This window comes from Falco rusticolus, chromosome 1, assembly GCF_015220075.1.
Source record: "Falco rusticolus isolate bFalRus1 chromosome 1, bFalRus1.pri, whole genome shotgun sequence".
NCBI classification, from domain to species: Eukaryota; Metazoa; Chordata; class Aves; order Falconiformes; family Falconidae; genus Falco; species Falco rusticolus.
The window spans coordinates 100,831,309-100,845,566 of NC_051187.1; the positions used below are offsets into that span (position 1 = coordinate 100,831,309).

A 14,258-nucleotide genomic window follows, 5' to 3' on the forward strand; every position below is an offset into this window, starting at 1 on the left:
AGCATGCAAGGCAGGCAAAGCACTAACAGGCCAGAAAGGTGAATGATTTCTCACTCAATAGCTACAGTATCACCAGAACCACAGCAGCTGTCTCTGCCTTTAATATATACAAACATTTAAAACTGAATAAATAAAAAAAGAAGATATCACTGTGGAACACAACACATCCAGCTCACAGCCTGAACAGGGCAACCAGGAAATTAAAGGCTAGAACACAGGTGTGCTGTTGGATCAGCCACAAACTACTGTCCATGATCCCAAACTCGGAAAGGAAGTTGAGATGCTGCATAGTGACTCAGAGCTCAAACAGACAATAAAAAAAACCTCTCGAAGGTAAAGAGGAGCTTGAACCAGACAGGTAAGGTGCATTCAGGCAAGTGAAACTCATATTTTTGTCAAAAACTGGTATATGAATACAGTAGCAACTTCATTCTATAAAAAGAAATGCAGAAAGGTTTTCCCATCCTCACAACCACCAACATGGTACTTCATACTGCTGCACTAATTTTATATCAAAAACCCCTATTTATTTCAGACAAAATGCCAATGTGGGGTTTTTTTAATTCCCTACACACACCCCTTTTTAAACTTTTTTTATTTTTTTTTTACTTTCATCTACTAGGTTCATTAATTTTGGGTATTATACAGTGCCTTCAGATTTACTCACACATATTTTAGGATGAATTCCCCCAGTTCATATTTTAAAGGACACATTCTATCCTGGCTACCTGTTTCTGCAGGCCTATTTTGCATTTCCATGTTTTAGCTCCAAGCTGATTTTTATACTATCACAGCAAGGCTATTGCTATCTCCTGGTAAAACTGATTTTCATACCATACAGTAAAATCATAACTATTTTAAACAGGTCCTGTACATATGTCTATGATTTTGCTAAACACTAATATAGTTTGGAACTGAGCTGTTATTAACTGCTATAACTCTGCTGCTTTTGTCAATTCAGACCCATTTTGGAAAGCAACCTTGCTATTTTTAATGATTCCAGGCCCCGTAACAGACTCCCAAAGGAGCACTGAAAAGGGATCAACGAAGTTTTGTGCAAGTATTGGTGTAGTTCTTGCTATTACATAATGCCGCAACAGCAAAAGAACATCCCAAGAATGCACAAATATTATGAAGCAGGAAAAAAAGAAAAGATAAGCAGAAACCAAAGAGAAGGAAAGTACTCTACTGATTTTGATAGATTAATATTCATTAAGAGTACAAAAACCTTTTAATGAGGCTTAAACTCATGAGTTTGAAAAACCTCTTAAGCTGTCATTAAGCCAAACCATAATACTGTCCACCCAGACTCCATGGGTGAAAACATCATTCAGAACAGTCACGTTGAAGTCTTGCTCCAGAATTTCTGTCAACAATCAATCTGTAGGTTGAATGCTTTAATTCTCCCATTGCACCAGGGAAGGATGGGAATGACCAAACGCAACGAACCATAAACTTGATTCAAAACAAAAGTTCCAATCTGCATAAGGCCTCAGAGGCCACCAAGAAGCATTTTCATCATGAAGCCTGCAATCTGTTCTGCTGCTCTGACACAATCATTGATCATGATGCCAGGCCTCAAACCTTTAAAGTTCTCATGCCTAAGTTGCCCAAGTTCACCAGCAGTAATTGATCACTCAGTGTTTTCTTACGATACAGCACTGATAGATCCAACTGCAACACAGGAAATAGAACCCTCAGTGTGACATAACCCAAACATGTGGAATTTGGTCTTCTCCCTTCTCCCCATTATCTCAGTGAACCTGGAACACACTCCTGAACTGGGCATCCTTGCAGACCAAAAGCAATGTGTGGCTTTCTGATGCAGCCTTCTGTCTCTTGCATGCATTAACCTGAAATACAGCAAATCAGGCAAACAGTCAAGGTTTATTTCCTGCTGTCTGAAGAAAGAGTAAGGGAGGCAGGAGAAAACTCTTTAGATAGATAGATAGATAGATACACATTCCCTAATCAAGCACTATGATAGTGCTATTTATAAAGGAGCTGCATTTCAGATGGAGTAGCTCTCTCCATACAAACTTAAAAGTACACAAAAGGTATATCCATAATGCAGCACTACCTACTAATAGTGCACTAGCTCCCTAGGTCATGCCTGTATTGCACCATGGTCCAGTGCCCCAGAGAGCTGCTCGTCTGTCACTGGGGGGACTAAGCAGCAGAGCCAGGACTATCTCAGTCCGCACACGGGCACTCTGTGTGAAAGTCTATATTGTAGAGACACAAAAGGCAAATACCGTTGACTCCAGGAGGAGCAAGATCTAGTTCAGCCAAACGACCTGCTGCTACTTCAGTACCAATTCCACCTCTCCCAGCAATGTTTTCTCAAATAGTACGGCAAAAGGTCTTCTGACTGATGGAGGAAATAGAGGAAGACAATTTTTTTGAGCAAAACTGAAATAAAGAATTTGAGCAATATAATACACAGCTGCCTAAATATTTCAGTAAATAAAGGTTAATCTATAACTAGCCTCCTTCCAGCCCCCTAGAAATGCAAGGCCATCATTTTACTGTGGTGTAACAAACTTTGGCTTTGGCCTCATGTACATATGGTACAAATTAGCACCTGCATACCTCGGTTATTAAATAAAAAACAGCTCTTTCTACATGACCTGTAGAGTTCTTGTATACAAGGACTTATCCAACAGCATTATGTCTTCCCTTATCAGATGTGTGTGGTATGACATAATGAATGTAGCGCTGCAGTGCAATTGGCGCTAGTTCAAGTCCCAAGCATTGGGTCGCATTTCCCATCGCATTGTTTTAAAGCGGATACTATGGGCTTGGTGGCTAATGGATGGAGACTTGGAATTTTACCTCAGATCCTTCAAATTTAACTTAAGTCTGGTGAACTAAACTCTGTCTCTAGGGAAAAATGCATCTGTCAAAACCACCGCTTACAGCATATGGCTGAATCAAGATGTACACACCAGCAATTTTTATCTTGATTTGTTGCACATAAGTTAAGGTGCCTGCTCTGCAAGCAGGATTTCAAATGAAAAGTTGCTGTTCTAGATATTTTTCCAAAGCGGTGCTTGGGGATTTAGATGGGGGAAAACAAATTGTTTTATTGTTAAAGCACGTCTCTTGGTGTTAAGGGGACCTAGTTTCTATTTCTGACTCTCCCAAGTGTACCATGTGAGCCAACAAAATGCTTTACTACTGTCTCTAGATTTCATCCTTAACCTAGTGTACCAGGGGCTCATGAAAACAGTGGACTTGCACCAACTGTGGATGAAACCATTGATTTCTTACTGCTCTCATATACAAACAACATTTGGCTTAATAACAACGTAGCCATCTTTACTCACAACTGCCAGCAGATTCAAGAACGTGGAAACTTCTTCAGGTGATACACTCCCCACCAGTGTCCTGAGACTCCAGGTGCTGCCTCTGGACACCATACAGGTCAAGCCTTCTTCAGCATTTTAAATATCAGTCAAAAACTAATTGCCCCTTAGGAAAAAGACCTTCAATAGAACAGACTTTACTGAAGGGGGGTGGGGGGCGGGGGGTGGGTGGGGGTGGCAGGGTGGAACCCATGTATCTGGCTATTTTTTGTTCAATATAGCAGAAATCATTGGGGCACTAACGTACAGGATCGCAACGCAGTATATATTTATACATTTAGCTACCGATTAAAGCATTCTTAGTTAGTCCTGTCAATACTGGTTCATTTTTGTACATTTCTCCAACCTTTCAATAGTATGCTGTAGGCTACTGCCAGACAGATTTCCCTAAAGACAAGCTCTATTACTCAAAAACAGAGCTGTGAAAGTACATTTCTAGTGCAAAGACCCCTCCTCACATCCTGAAGACGTTGCAGTGACTGCCTCACACAGAAAGTGATTGAGAAGAACCATGTCATAATAACTTTCAGGAACCCAAATTAGAACCCAAATTATTATCTGCTGGCTGGGTCACATCTCAAGCTGACACAAGCTAGACTTGGGCCCCCATGCTGAGCTGCGAACTCACTCCCGCTCAGTTCTGAACTTCCTTCATGCCTCGATGTGGGCTTGAGTTATCAAAATTAACCTAGCATTAAAACTTTGGATCTCGTTTTCAGGTATTTGATGAGGCTGATGTTCTGGTCTAAACCAGTGTTTAACAAGTTGAAACAGCTCAGCACTTAATGCACAGGGGTGAATTTCCTCAGCTACTACTCAGGTTGATACTTTAATGCAATTCTGAGTAGTGATCCATTTTTTTCTATTCACTTTAGTCTAGGCAAGCAGCCCTGTAAAATATGCCTCAAGAGTTCCCTTGCAGTAATCATTCTCAAAGGGTCAGTCAGCGTCAAACAGTAACATTAATTTGCTCTGCACTTGCTCAAAGTCTGCATAAAACAAAACTTTCAAGTGCAAACACTGAGACATCCAAGATTAGATTAAGTGTCTCCCTTTTCATCTCAGCTGAACACTGGCCAGTAAATACTCTAAATGGTGTTGGACAACTTTGTGCAGCTGTTCATTAGAGCTGACAAGAGGAAATCATTAAAGACAGAAACTTCCAGTCACTTGACTTCCACACCAAAATAGAATACAGTGGACATGTCCATGACTCAATTTGCATGCTCTCAAGAAAATTGCCAAGCATGGGCTTGCCTTATAACACAAATGAGTATTTTTCTCCAACGTAATTGAGAACTTTCCAGTTCTGTTCTCCCCGGCTGCCATGCTTAAAAATCCAGTAGCTGGAATTTATGTAATTGCAATTTCACTTTGCGAATATTGTTGAGCTCTTTTTATGCCTGATTTTCTCAACAGCTGCTTCTTGGAGTTGAAGTCTTTACTAATTGTTTCAAACATTTAATGGAAAAATGCAAACCACACTTGATACAATTATTACACAAAAAAAGAGAAAAATTCTCATGGTTTGGAAGATGAGGGGACTAAAGGTTTTTGTGTTGGGTTTTTCCCCCCTTTTGTTCTCCTTTGCTCTTTAAGAACAGCACATGCAAAACATTTATGAAGCCAACACAGCTGCAGGGCCCACTCACCAGACCAGGCACTGTCTACTCAGTATCCTTTCTAGCTTTTTATAGATACAAGTTAAAAACACCATGAAATTTATTTCCTGTAATAATGATTCCCAAATATTTTCTTTGAAAGTCAATGTTTCAGCAAAAATCTCCCCAAAATGTGGAGTTAATGCATTTACATTGTGTTAACATAGTCCTTCCTGCTTCCTTCATTGTTCCCCCTTCATACACTCTTTGGTGCTTTATTTTACCTGCCTCGGTCTTCATGATCTATGAGTCCAGGCTGGCACAAACACCTCTGTTCATTGTTTATTGAGAACTGGCACACCCAACACTGGAGAAAAGGCCACAGACCAATATACAGAGCACACATGTAGGCTCAGAGGCTCTTTTCCTAAACTTCTCTCTTTCCTACTGTAAATTCCTGGGCAGATAAATTTATAGCTCATTTTCCTCTTCTTTATTTGCTTCAGGCTGCTCCTGGTCTCCACCTCTGCATTTTCAGTGTCTAGCCCAACCCCAGGAAGGACCTCTAGAAGCTGTTGTAAAGTAAATATTATTATTTTAAGCTAATAAACATAAGATCTCCTGGCCTACATACACAATCCATTCCAACACACTGATATAATTTCCTCACACAGCACTTGTTCTTTTAACAATTCTACAGACTTCCTTCCATAACAGCAACCCTCTCCATAGTGTAAGAAACACAAGCAATACTTGCCTATATACACCAGACTCTAGACTGCCATTCACGAGGCCATTCGACATTACTTGCAGCGACTGGAAAGCTGACACGGATAACAGCCTAGGACATTGCTCAGAGTATGTCAGCACTTGGTTACAGAACCCGGAGGAAGCCTGGGAGCACTGCCATGTGCTGTTTAGTCAGCATCAAACAGCACGGACCGCTCCTGTACCACCTTCACTTGGTCATACCAGCAAAGCAGCTCCGGAACAGGGCAAACTGGATAATTAATATCCCACAAAACAGCAGAGGAAGAAGAACAGATTGCATACCTAAAAGCTTACTTGCTTATGCCAAATACATCATTCAGTCTAATAAATGACACTGGACCTCACCAAATTGAGAATGTTTCCCCACTGAGGTTATAACAACATGAGAAAACAATATAAAAATGCAAAGCCCAGTTAGCAATGATTGTTCCTAGACTCTTTTTACAACTGTCAGAGTTAAGACAGCAAAAGCATTGAAAGCATATGTATGAACCCAGCCTGGACGGAAATGAGCTCCAATTTCTGAGGCTGGAGTGCACATCCAGGTAAGGATGCAAGGAAGAAAGAGATGATGGAGCGCACAATAATGAGGAGTTTAAGGAAGGCAGAAACTAATGTTACTTTGGCATTTCTTCCTTCTCAGAGGACTTTGCTTTAAAATATCAGGAGTACCCTTCTAAAATAAAGTTTCCACATTAATTTTATAGATAATAAAGCTATGGTTCAACAGCTGTTGTATAATGTTTCTGTTTAGAAAACATGCCCAGGTCTTTGGGCCTGCATCCTATGAGAACCTACACAAGCAACTGGCACATCAGACCTACGATACTTAGCACAGATTTTGAGCTGTTTAGAGGGTTTTGGTTTTGCATCAGAGACAGACCATTACTTGTATTTTACCAAGACCTAAGAGTGCCCAGCTGGCTACTGCAGGAACAGAAAGACGAAACATGAAATGGCAAAGTGTTCAGAGCATATCCTTAACAACACAGAACACAGAAGTAAGGATACCCAACCTCAGATAAATACCTAGGCATTGTTGAAAACTGATGCAGGTCCACTTGCAAGACAAACTCCCTCTTCTGTACTCTGTGCCCAAGGAACAATTCACAGACAGTTGAGACTAATCTAGACCATTCAACTGCTTTGATTTTATATAGCCACAGTGTTACTGTAGAATCCTTCCCTACAAAAGCCACTTTGTGGCTTCACACCATCACTAATGCATTTTTGTGATCCCAGGTAAGCCTAGGCTAGGGTTTGGGGTTTATTTAATTTTTAAAAATGAAAGGTATCAAAGGTTTCATGTTACCCTCTCTTCATGTTTGACAAAAATATTTGGATTTGGCGTTTCTAAAAAAAGCACTCGGTCATTGTCTGCCCACACACTCACCACCAAAGTTTGAGGCTACATACCTTTGCAGGAGAGACTACGACATCAGGGCAGCACAGGTTCCCACACACTATCTGCATTCTCAAATTCCTTCTTGACTGGGGCCATTTGGGATGTTAGCTGTGAAGGAGGAGGAGGTCATCATCTTCTACAGTGATTTACTCTACCCGCTGATATTTAGGATCTGCACCAAAAGGCAATTTTTCATTTCACTGCCTGTTTTTCTATTCTTAACCCATTTAGTTACCATCTTAGACAATGGTTGCTATAAATTTACTCTGTAAATTTTGGTGTGACAGTAATATCTATGCCTATACATGTTTAAAAAACCCACCAAAACAACAACAACAGAAAAACCCACCACAAAACCCTAGCAACTTGCACACATTATTTCAGAACTGAAATTTGAACAGTGTTTGTCAGCTTACTATTCTCCCTTCTATGGGCAGCTTTCAAGGAACCTCCTGGGAAAAGCCAGTCACGCAGCCTGATATTTCAGAAATATCTGCTAAATGGAACAAGCAATTCTTAGCAGCCAAGGCCACATTTTGATCCCTAATGTTCATGATCCTGATCTGTGTTTTGATCCATGCAGCATCCAGCTCTGACTTGCTTTTCCTTGCAAGAGAAGGGGGTGATCTGCCTGGAGCCTCAGGTTTTGGTTACAGTTTGTTACCTGAGGTATTGAGCGATTGAGACTAATCATCTTCAATATTCTGCAACATGGGAGACCTGAATTAGGTGGCGATTCCCACAGGTGATACTCCTGAAGTATATTTACCTGACAGCAGTGTTAATTGTTTAACCCAGCAGTGTTTTTGTGAAGTACTAAACTTCAATCTGCGCTGGACGCCAGATTCATATACACTGCATAGAAAAGAAAGGAACAGAGTACGGTGTGAAGGGATAAGCGTAACCTAATTCAAGGGACATGGCTTGACAGTCTTTGCTTAACATCCAAGTCAATACAGTTTACTTTGTCAGTATCTACTGTTCATATTTGTAACTGCTAGGTTTCAGCTATGTTCAGAGCCAAAAGTAAAGGAATTGGCTGTTATGATGAAAAATGAGTGGCCCAAGAGATATTTTAAACAGATCTATCTCATTTTATGTGTCAATTAAAAGATAAAATTAGCTTTATTTTACCCCACCTTATTTTGACAACTCTAGTTGTCAACACTAGTTCAGAGTCATATGATAAACAATATTTTTATACTCATCACCTGCAAGCACCAGTTGAAGAAAAAAAAAAAAAAGAGCCTACAACTGTTACAGTTCTGCACGGAAAACAGGAGTTGCTTTGTTTGCAGTCATATTATTTCACTGTTGCTGATGGCTAAAAGCAGGAGTCCATTCCCAACATATTTACAATGTTTAGTGATTCCTGTTGTTAAACAAAAAGGAACTAGTTACCAGGAAGCACAGAATACATTAGGGAAATCCCCTGTGAGCAAACTCAAGGGGAAAGCCCTCAGAGGGAGGCACCTAAAGGCAGGCACTGATCTTGAATGTCCATCCTGTGACTGGACTAAGTGCAGGGCTTTTCAAAGGCAAGGGGCACAAGGCTTAGTGTTACTGCCGCTTACGTTTTCTAATAACTTCTCCCTCCATCTTGTTCTCTGTAGTAGACCCAGAGTAATTAACTGATGTGACAGTAAAATAAGTCACAACTAGTTATCAACTTAAATTGAACACAGGTGGTTAGGAACAGTTACTGAGCATTGAAACCATGGTGGAAGTATTTCCAAGCTGACTAAATATCCCATCTGTATGAAGCATATCCAATTCTCTCTTTTTTTCTTTTATTTCACAAATATTGCATGGGATGAAGGAATGTCAGGGCTGAACTCTCCAGTACAGATGTAGAACACATGTATTTGCATCAGTTTAAAGCAAGATTACAGACACTAGAAAGCAGCTGTGGTTTGGCACTAGAAATCTTCCATTTTAATTAACTTACGTCCAAATGATCTCTAGAAAGTCTTCTTCCTGTTGCAGGAGTAAGATTACTTCTATTAGGACAGGTTTATCGAACAGATTTTCATGGGGGAAAACTATAAGAAATAATTACTGCAACTCAACAAACTCCACATAACACAATGAATCAATTTGTACATAAGCAAGTTCAGCAAGTTCCACAGGTTATACCAGCAATAATGTCAAAATACATGTGACTGAAGCCCACAGAATATTACCCACCACATGCAGACCACTGCCAGGTGTGCTTCGAGGGGATCTTTCCATACCTCCCAATTTTCCCAATTTGTCTCCTACTTATCTTCTGCATTTCTTCCTGGCTCAGCTCAAGAGAAATTGAGTCAAAGTGGGATCAACTCAGTCAATGAGCAATTGTTCCATTACATCTCTCATCAGGATCATCATTAGTCAATAGGAAATGATTTTACTCCCATACTTGGATGCTGCACAGGGCTACTTGAGCACAGAAAGAAGAATTTGACTAATTCAATTTTTAAGAGTCTTGAGATTGAATCCTTAACAACTCTACACAATTCATCCTTAAGATCAAATCCATGTCTACGGTGCTGGAAATAAGACTGCACCAAGTCCAGTTTACTTTTTCTTATTAACAGCAACAGGCTGTTGGCTGCAGTAAAATTAATAACTGACTTAGCCTGCTGCTGAAATTTGTAGCGATTAAGCTTTGAATGTTAAGAACCTAGAATAATTACCATCTCACAAATAATGTCTTTTTAATAAATCCCTATTCCAAATAATTTTTTTTCTGATATTAACAGTCCCAGCTACAATGATTAAAGACAGGGTTAAAAAGCTGAGTTTCTAGATGGGTGATATTTTGGTCCATTCTGAATTAGAAGGAAAAAAAAATAATAATGAAAGACTCAAGTAAGAAATACAGAACTACCCAATATATTAAAGCTTGTGTATTGTGTTTAAAATGCTGTTTCTCTTGTTGATGGCAAAACTCATGCTAATTTACTGCTAAAATGAGATTTGATCAATGTTTTTTAAAGTCAATCATTTCAGGATTAATTTTTATTGCAAATAACAAACCTAAGAATGGAAAGAAAACAAACTGCTTTATTCAAGATGTCATGTTGTGATTTTAGGTTTGAGAAAATCACCTTTAGCTTTGAAACTTTTAAAGAAAATATTTTAAAAAAATGTTAACTTTTGTAATGATAACCCATAGAATTAGCCATTTGAGAACTGGAAATCTGACATGTCCACTCAGATTTCATGTTTCGGAATAAACAAGACACCTTGCTTTTGGTAACTTTTAAAAAATACTATATACTTAAAAAACTGCTATCTTTTTTCCTTTTTCTATTTGTATTTATCCATTTGGTGCTATAACAGAATTATCTTTAATGTAGCTACAGCTAATACATTTCTTTCTTCAAACCACATGTAACTCTTGATAACTTGATGTATTAGGATGAACGATATGTGCAAGAAAATACTGAGGTGAAGAAGGCTAAAAAAAGATGAATCCTAAAGGCATTTGAAATTCAAAGACCTGGGTTTGGAAACACCAGAAACAGCTTACAGACAAGCTTTGGAAAGCTATGAGAAACACAACTACCCCTGGAACTACACATGACGTGTTTAAGCAGGGTTATGATACCTGCTCCTTTTTCAGTAATGCAATGAGAAATGACAAAATCTGCCCAAGTAACAAATTTACTTTTTAAGGAGTAAGAGAAATTCTGAAGTTATTGAATGATGTTACGCATTCAACCACCTTGAAAATCAACTGTTTTCCTATGTATTGTATCCATGAAACTAAAAATCCTAATTGCTAGTGAGGGCAGTATGAAAGACCCACTACCCAGGCTGTCATGTCATTGTCTCCCAGCTGGCACATGAAACCCAGATGCCTTAACCAAGCAGAAGAGAGTCAAGGACTGAAGGTGATCTCATGATTACCATGGCCAGATTACACGCATGCAAGCAATTACTCTTTAAACCAAAGCAAATGTACCCAGAGCCAAAAATACCTTCCCATTGGAGAGTCAAAGCAATTGCCTTACCGGCGCTGAACCCTATATACATAGCAGCGCAGCTGCTCACCTGTAAGTTAACAGGTCTCTATAGGAGTTACACCAGCAAAGGGTCTTATTTTCTTCATGTTTTTCAAAATATTAATAAACTTAGTTTTATTTGATAGGAAGTACTGCTTCATCTGCTCCTCATTGAAAACTATTTCTTTGTTACATTTAAAGAAAGCACGTCTTTCACTGGGAAGTATGACCGAGTCCTGAGGCCAAGGTTAGCTCAGGACAAGATACCTTTTCGGAACTATTCATGTGAAATGCTGATGACATTTACGAGTGCCTGAAACCATCCTCAGGCCCCGCACAGATGCACCACAGGGATAACCCCTATATATCTTGCATGCTGTAGCAAGCCTACAAGGCTAATATGCCAACAGACTCCCAGGGGAAGCTGCCCATGGCAACCTGGAGGCAGGTGTAGTTCGATACAGCCTACAAACACCCCAGAAAGCACTCTTCCGGAATAACCCAGACATGGGCAGTGAGTTCATGCAGCTGGGATGAGTATAGCGCTCAAGCTTACGTAAACAGTACAGGAGTAGGAAAAAATGGAAGAGTTTTGGGTGCATTTTAATTGCACATAAAAAAAATCACCATTACGCGTTTCTCAAAAGTTCAGTGAGAATACTGCACTGCCAATACCTACTAAGTCACACTGAGTACAGTGAAACATACATAAAATGCAAGATGAAATCATACCATGGCCTGCTATTTTGCTACTCTGACATTTTCCATTCCATTAATTCCACTCAGTTACGCAAAATTCATATGAATAAACTCTCAAAGCTTGGCAAAATCTGTACTATGAATTTGCAGAAAAAAATATCTAAATACAAACATGGGCTAGAGTATGGTGTCATCTTTTGTTAAATGCTATATTTAAAAAAAAGAAGGGGAGGGGGAATAAGTACGCTAAACTACAATATTACTCCGACAGGATAAAGTGAATACTCAAAATACAGCATGCAATGCTGTCAGAGGATGCCAGGCAACCTTTGGAAAAAGTTTATTTTTTAAACATCAGCTGCTACTGATGTTAGCAGCTCTTCCATAATCGACAGAAGAACAGAGAATACACTAAAAACACACAGTTCTGAACTTCTGAAAAACTTAATTTGTCTCCAGTCTCCAGCTCCTGAAAGATGCAGTTGTAAAAGGCAGGGATACTTCGGGTTGTTACAAGCCCGATGGAAAGAATGTAATGCATTTAAATCACATTCACTATAGAAATATTCCAAGTTAATGTCAGCGCAAGTCCTGTAACACTGTTTTCATGCACTGAGTTGTCTCCTTTTCTCTCTGGCTGATGGCTTTTCCGCTGCCCTACATTAAGTGAACCTCAATGCAACCTTGAACACTGTGGAGTGTTCCTGCCCCCTCTTGTCACAGCTCCATTACTACCACACTACGTTGCTATTTCCATAGAAACTTTAACTCCTTGACTCTCTCGTCTGTCTTAGGGATCCTTCTCCTCCTAAGACATCTTATTTTTAATGCAGATATCCTTTCTTTAGGTTGCAACTCATAATATTTCATACAGCCTTTCAGTCTGCTGCTCCTACGTGTTTTGAATCGACACATAGGTCCCAGGAAAGAGAAGATGTGACTTCTAAAATTGCTGTTTATACTGTCAATAATTCAGGTATCTTCCTTCTTTTTAATAGCAGGGATTCCTCAAAACTGCATGACAGCGTTAGGAAATCAACTGTTCCCCAGTTTGCATGACCTTCCAAATTGGTCTTCTCAACCCAGCGGAGCACTGGCACCACAATGTCTCTTCTCCCAGCAGCAGCCCTCACAGCTCTGCCTGATGCAGCAGCACACCAAGCCACTCCAGGCATGCTGCCTTGCTCAGAGACAGCCTGAAGTGCTACAAGGCACTGCCCAGAGCCGAATGGGGGGATAGAGAGAAGGCAGCAGAAGGGGTTCAGCTCTGACAATACACCAGTGAACACATCTAAACCCCAGCAGGCTCCGCTGGAAATAAACCCTCTTAAAGAGCACATCAGGGAAAAAGGCCTGCATAGAGGAAAGTGGCTGTGGCCATTCAAGCTAAGGCAGAAAAAAATAGGAAAAGTGTGAAAGACTTCTGTTTCACAGACACAAGTATGGACACACATTTCCTTTTATTTAGCAATTTTTTATTAGAATTAATATCATTATGCCTCAGAAGAAAGACCTGAAAGATCTGGATACAGTAATTTTATTTCTACCCAGTGCATGTGCTTTTCATCTGTTTCCACTGCCCTGTGCCTGATACACTTTGCATGTGAAGACTTCATAATTTTCCATACATTTCTCTTTGCAATGGGAAATACCCTACCTCTATCTTATCAACAGGGCAATTGGCAGACTCATCACATGATTTTTCTAAAGTGTCTAATTGCAACTCTGCTTGCCAAAAGATGTAAGATAAGGCTGTGGCAGAGGAACTCAGACCACTTAAAGACCAGAAGACAACTATCACTTTTCAGTGCCCCTCCTCTTCTGTGCCTCTCTCGTGTATTAATCTCTCCAACGCCTCTCAGGTCTACCTCTTCGTGCAGAACTCTCCTGAAAGAAATCTTTGCCTCTCTCTCTCTGTTTTTCATACATACAAGGTCCAGTGAGCATGCAATGCTACCAACTTTCAAGTGCAATCTAATCAACGGAGGTGCCAAAAATCCCAGTGGCTTCTCACACCTTTCAGGAATAATGGAATACATGGACATCTTTCCAAACCATCTCCTTCCTCATCTTGCCTGTATTAGTTTGTTTTCCTTTTTGTTTTTCTTTTTTTTTTTCCTCTTTCTTTTTTATGACAGTTTCTTTACTTTCAAGTTCAAAAAGCTTCTCTGTGCAGGTCTTTGGGGTTAGAAAGATTTCTTGTGACTACCCATAAAACAGTATCTTCCTTTAAACTTCAAGTCTATTCCCTGCTCTCATACTAACTTTTCTAGTAATGTTACTCATAAAAGTCCTTCTAAAAAAAAGTTGTCTGCTCAGAATCTGGCTACTTCTGCACAAGAACTTTACTGATAAAAGGGCAATCCCGAGGTGCAAAGACTCTTGCTTTCCTCCTCCCAATGCACTGGACATGTTCGAAGGC

At 39.8% G+C, this 14,258-nt stretch overlaps 1 protein-coding gene across 1 annotated transcript in view; it reads right to left on the reverse strand.

The window, feature by feature from the left end:
* CFAP299 (cilia and flagella associated protein 299) overlaps window positions 1-14,258 on the reverse strand; it is a 223,832-nt gene that overhangs the window by 112,028 nt on the left and 97,546 nt on the right. The window lies entirely within an intron of this gene.